Genomic DNA, 6,758 nt, shown 5'->3' on the forward strand with positions numbered 1-6,758 from the left:
AATGTCATGTTTCACTTAAGAAGAGCTGAGATTAAAACAGAGATTACATACAGATATTATAAATAGCATATATTCCAGTGAATTAGCTCCTAAGAAAAAAAGCATGCCAAAGGACTCTATGAAGCTTGAAGAAGACCTCACCATGTCAGCCAAACTTCTGGAGGAAATATTTAGACATGTCAGTGAACAAAAGCATAGAAAATTCAAGTGTAGACAAGAACTGTAATATTAAAAGGCAGCATTCTGCCTTCCATCTTCCAAGATGAGGATTTTCTCTGCTTTACCTAGTGCCATCTGTACAGAATATGGAATAATTCCAAAACTTGAGATCTGCTGCCCAAAAGGCAAGTAGAAATTTGAATTGTAGATTGGAGCTAAATGCTAGGTTAATTCTTCTGAGAACTCATGTTCAAAATGTACATCAGAGCATCCAGTGGGGATCTGCACATTTAATAAAACCACCTATTCACACATACGAGACCTGCAAATACAAGACACAGAGTGACCAGTCTTGAACCCAGCTATCTTATTAAGACTCTGCTTGCTTGCCATGTGTAGTATTAGAATATAGTTTTATTTAGTAGGCAATCTTTTATACATTGACCAGTCTTGGATGGACTTTCAATTTGAATTCCAGTAATAGTCATTTCAAAATGGAAATACCTAGCAGCACAATGATCAGGTAAGCAGGTTGCTGAAGATGTATGAACTGCTTTAAACTGTAATTGTTCAGAATGTGCTAAGCTTTATTGGCCACTTACAGTACTATCTACCTTTGCCAGGTATTTTATGGCATCATTTCTTTCTCCCAGATGACTTCTTTCAATTAAGTGTTACTGTTTGGGTTTTTTTTCTGGACCTCACTGCTTCTACAGTAATATTTACTCAGTGATGGATACAAATTGCACTGTGGGAATATTACTAGTACAAAAGCTGGCCGATAATTACTATTGCCCCAACAGCATGAATATATACAACCATACCAGATCACACCACATTCGCTCTGTAGAAGCGAGGATGAAAATCCATTCATGTTGTTCCACTTGCTCACATGACTTGCATTGATGAAAATATCAGTATGAGGGTTTCAAGTTCATCAGGTTCTTTTACGGCAGTCTCCTGACTTCTTTCAAAGCAGGAACGTAGTTTCTGACTCTTAAAGTAACATTCAGAAATAGAGGAGACTCAATTTTATTGTGATGTCATAAAAAAAAGTTCTGTTCTAAGTCATCTGGAAAAGCCCAGAAAATGGCCATCTCATCATCTTTTGCATTCTTCAGAGTTTATATTTTATAGTCTTAGGACTACAAAGGGCATTTCCATTGCCCTAGGGACATACGCAAACTGTCTACACTAGAATTCCCTGTGTACTGAGCTACTAAGGAGTTACCATTGGAGTTTCACCCAAACAGTGACTTTTCAAGAGAAAACCGGGTATTGCCTCTTGGAGTCTACAGTGTTTGTGCTGTCTAGACTGGTATGATTTCCCCTAGGAGTAGAACAAGCAGCAGCTAAACCTCAGTATCGTCTTTCCTGGGCAATCTTATATGCCATCTGTTCGTATCGTCAGAACAAAACCAGAAGTACCAGCAAGCCTTTGTGTAGATATCACCCTGCTCAGTTCCTAACAAAGCACCCACTTCTCAGTGTGTTTACCCAAGAGTGGCAGCCTCCTTTTTTTTTTTTTCCCCTCTGTGTATGTGCACATATGCTGGGTTTGCCTCACAGACATCAACTCTGTGCATCAGAGGTACCTTCTCAAAGTCAGGCTCCAGGCTGGTGGCCAGATGTGCCACCTAAATCATACTCAATAGGAATCACACGTTGCCTACAGTTTTCCAGCCACACAAACAAAGGAAAGGTGCTGCCCAGACATTTCCCTAGAATGCATTAAAAGAATGATTTACCTTTCACATGTAAAGATTTAAGAGCAAAACCAGGGCTGCACAGGGAAAGGAAGTAACTTGGGTGGAGGATTCTTCACGATTTTGTTAGGAAGGGGCCACAATAGCTAATTTATTTTAATGTGGTTATATTATTGAAACAAAATATCACCTTCACTCATTCCCGTCTTTGTCATATTTATTGCTCACACAAAAGTTGCACAAAAAGCCAATAGTTATAACCTCTAACAGTTAATAATTTTGATCTAAATTTGTAAAAAAAACAACCCTCAGAACCAATACTGATTTGAGGATTTGAAAGAAAAAAGCATTTACTCAAGCAGTGTACAAAAGAGCTTGCTGATAGCATCAGCTGGTATGGCACAGCAATGACGACTAGCTTTTATGTCTGCTTTGCCAAATGGACTTTGCGATAATACAATTCTCCTCTACACAATTACTAGAAGAGGAAATAAGTGCTCCTTTTTTGAGACTTACCTTTCTGAATAAAATATTCTTCATAATACTAGTGGCCCTCCTAGTATGAAAACATGAATTTATATTTAGTAGGACAAGCATTTTGAGTGTACAAAACTGATTTCTTATGTGAATATTAACCAAAAAGCCTAACTGCAGAAACTGTTTCTAAGGCAAATCGCTTCAGCAACCTGAACTGAGTTTTCTTCAAATTCTCATTGCTGTTACTATTAGCAACACAGCAAACAATTTCAATGGCATATCAGTGTGATAAAAAACAGGCTAGAGGTGTAGGTGTATATTTATCTAGCTTGCTAAGTACCCATCCAAATGACAGGGGAAATATGGCTGATAAGCTTTTATTCAGTTTAGTTAAATGAGACACTCTTGCATGGTATTTTTAGCATATTCCCCCCTTTCCGTTCCTCTTCTCAGTGAGAATATTTAACCTCCACTGAGCTGCATTTCTTTTCTGATTTCCAATTCATTTGCCACATAGCTTATAACATAATTTGCTCAGTTAGGATAATGTTAATGGCACCTAATGCGATATCATCCCACCGTGCAAACTATTACTGCTAAGTAAAAGAGGGCCAGCTGGCCCCTGCTTGTCCATGCTACCTAACTGCCAGGTCATTCTTTAATTTGGTTTTTACTATTCTCCCTACAATACAAATCTCTTACAGAGGAGGGTAGTGCTCAGCAGTATGGTGTGGGCTAGTCCGTGGCACCTGGACACAAAGCCTGAGGACTTCTTCTTTAGTAATAAAGACATAAACATGTTGGCTCAGAGTCTGTTTAACTTAAGTGAAGACATATTTAATTTTTAAGCGCCTGGGCTTGCAAGGAGGACCAGCGCTGCTAAAATAATGCCTAAGTATTGCCTAAGTCCACTATGTAGCTGCTCTTAAGGACTTTCAGGGTTTCAGTTGAGTCAGTCACCTTAAGAAAAGAAGGGAGATATCACAAAGGGGAGTAATTTTGCCAAAGTGTTGGGCTAGGAAAATTATCTTATCATTCTAGAAAGTTTGTATTTGAGAGCGCTGGGAAAAGTATCGTTATGCTGACAAGAGTAGTATTAGCTCTGTGGATGGAGAGGAAAAGGCTTTTTAGAAATATTATGGAGAAATAATCTGCAAATTTCCTCCATACTCTGGTTTTGTGGATGGCAGGCAAGGCAGTGGTGTTTCCTGCTATTCCCTACTATTTTAGCAGCAACATGCCCTTAGTAAAGGACTGGAAGGCCGTTTTTGCTGTATTGAAGAAAAGTTGACAGACAGCCAGATATTCACAAGGAGAGGTGAGAAAGACAAACTGGAGTTTGATATGAGGCAGGGAAAAGCAATCTGGATAGGATAAGATCTGTGAACTATCAAGGTTGAAAGAGAAGCTGAGTGTGAGCTTGTGGATTCTGCTGCTTGAAGAGAAGATGAAGGTGGGCAAGCCAAAGAGAAACCCCTGAGAAACACTCACCAAAAGCTGAGGGTTCAGGAGAGCCCACCAAGGAATGGAATTTCTCAAGGAACAGTTTGAACCCTGGAAGCCATCCAGAACAAACAGAGGAAGAAGATAGTGGAGGACAAAATTTGAAAGAGTATTTCGGTCTGGACTGCATCAAGGATAAATGAGAGTTAGGAAGGAAACGGAGCATTGCTTCTGTAATCTGGGTGAAAAAGAGTTTTGGTGAAAGCAGTATCTGTCGGGGCCCTGAGTACGCTAATAGGTCTTAATGCCCCTGAACATCTCAACCTGGTCCAAGGCTTAAACTCTGGCTCTGACAATCCTCTCCCCCTGCCTGTGGCCCAGAAGACCCATGTAAGTTCATGCCTGGTCATCCAGACCTGCCCTGAGCTATGTTGTAGGTAGGCCAGTCTCCAGTCTTGTCTTCTGCTGTTCCTGACTGGACGTCCTAGACAGCTTCAAGGCCTGACTTGTTACTTTGCCTTGACTGAAGAATTGATATTCATTTCTTGCTCTCATTTGACTTTTAAATATAGCTAGCAATGAAAGGATAATTCTGCATCTCTATTGCAGACTGGCATAGGTATCCTGAACCTTCATTGTTTCTGGTGCAGTCACCCAGAAACTGAACCAAGGTGCATTCAATCAAAAAAAAAAAAAAAAGAAAAAAGAAAAATTAATTGATGGTTTTCCCAAAATGACTGAGATATTTAACCCACGGTAAGTGCACAAAGCCATTGGGTTTTACTACATTTAAGGTTCTACTGGGCTATGAATAGAACATCTTTTTTTGTTTCACTATAAGTTTCTGAAACTCTTGAGTTCACATTCATTTGTTTTCTTGAAATCACCTTGGCCTTACTATCAATTCTTTACAATAAACAGTAAGGTGCCATTAACAAGATGCTGTTGTAGATATTAATAAAGCTGCCTATGCTGTTAATGCCAAAACCATCTGGGATGGTATATTCCAGTGGAAAAAATCTTAACACTCTTCAGCAAGGCTGAGTACTGATCTCCATTATTCAGTTGCTATAAATCCACTATAAATATAGCCTGAAGTACTGAGCAAATATAAAGTAATCTTACCAAGAGAAATGGCAGAAGTCCATCTGCGTTATGAAATTCCCCTTTGTAAATATATATAAAAAAAACATTTGTAAGATAGGTTTCTAATTTCAAAAAGTAATGACAGAAAAATTATTTCTAATAATTTTTATAGAGAAATAATAGAAAAATATTGTCAGTAACAGGTGTACTTTGCTTTGAAACAAAGTCTAAGAACAAGAGCCCTGGAACAGCAAATTTCCATTTCCTTATTATTTTACCATGTTTATTACAATTCAATCTGGAAGTATTTTTTCATTCTTATCAGGTAGGAGAATGAAATATTTCAGCTAACTTTTCATCCAAATTTTATAGTCACTAAAGGAAAGGTACTTGCCAGATGCAACACTTGAATCCGCATTATAGTTATAAACACTGAATTTTACATCAGGCAAAATTGATTTATTCCAGTCACTCATTTTTCAAGTTAACATCACTACAACAAGATTTTAAAAGCTGGTACCTAATGCAGAAATCTATACTCATGTGTGTGTCTGGCAAGTTTTTCAAAACTTGTCATACCTTGTGGTCTGTGAGTCATTACGCAGGCAATCAAGGACCAGACCCAGAAGCAAAATTAAGTTATTTGATCATATGTATGTTTCTTAAGATCATCATCCAAACTCCCTCTTTAAACAGTGGAGACAGACAAATATCTAACACAGCTGGGCCCTTACCTTAGAGGGAAATGAACCACCTTCTGGTCAAGTCCATCAGCTATAGAAGAAAACTCTATACAGCTGCATTTAAACAATCTGAATCTCACCTGTAAAGTTCTCAAGTAAAATCAGGTTATTCTTCCGAGCTCAGCTTCTAGTAGGACCTTGTTGAAGTTAAAAATTAGTTTCACAGATTTATTAGAATATTAAGGTTTTCCTTTACAATAAGTAGTAGAGTGGAAGTGTGTAAAGCTAAGAGAGATTGATTACTCAAACATGTAGAAGTCAAATGCTAAATGCCCAAGTTACACACCCCACCAAAAGACTTGCTAATGTCATCATGCATTCCAGCAAAACTCATATGTGAAGGAGAACTGGGGTGAGGGGAAGACAAGTTACTATTTTCTTCAAGAGGTAATTTTAAATTTAAGGAAGACATGAAGAGTACTGTTACCCTGATAGTTCAATCATAACTACAAAGAACCCCAGAGATCATATTGTGAATTCTAGAAGAACTAAGTGCTCAGAATTTATGCTTTTTCAGCATCACTGATTTTATAAATGTTCATAATAGTACTAGTGCAGAAAAAGGGAACCCGTGACCATGCACTGTTGAATAAGAAGGAACAAGTATCCCTGCTTGGTTATCAAGGCACAGGTAGGACATTGTGACAGTTCTTTCAGAGGCAGACATAGTTGTGCCGATGTTATGCTCATAAAACAAGTGCTCAGAGATTTACAGCTTGAATCCGTATAGAAACTGAAGCTGGCTCAGAGTGTACGAAGCTGACTGCTATGCTGAATACCCCACTGTAAATACTAACGCAGCACTCCACAAGCTATACTATGTGTTTTGTGAGCTTGCAGGTAAAGTTTAAGCTGTTGATTTTGACTAACAGAGTCATAAATTAGTTTAGGACCTCATAGGCTCCATGTTCACCAGCCCAGATAAATAAACTGCCAACAGCCTGTTCGACAGGGAGTCCTTTAAATTGACTTTATTTTCAAGTAAAAAAAAAACATTAACCCTTGGCTGAGCCAGGAAAGAGCAAAGCCTGCTGCTCCTGGTAGTCCTTGTAAGTCTTATTTCACACATTAGACCTCTCTGGGAAAACCAGAGTGTAGCTAAGGGGCTACTTACATCTTTCAGCTGGGAATAATTTTAGCTGAT

Source organism: Pygoscelis adeliae, unplaced genomic scaffold (genome assembly GCF_000699105.1).
Source record: "Pygoscelis adeliae isolate BGI_AS28 unplaced genomic scaffold, ASM69910v1 Scaffold500, whole genome shotgun sequence".
In the NCBI taxonomy this organism is placed as follows: Eukaryota; Metazoa; Chordata; class Aves; order Sphenisciformes; family Spheniscidae; genus Pygoscelis; species Pygoscelis adeliae.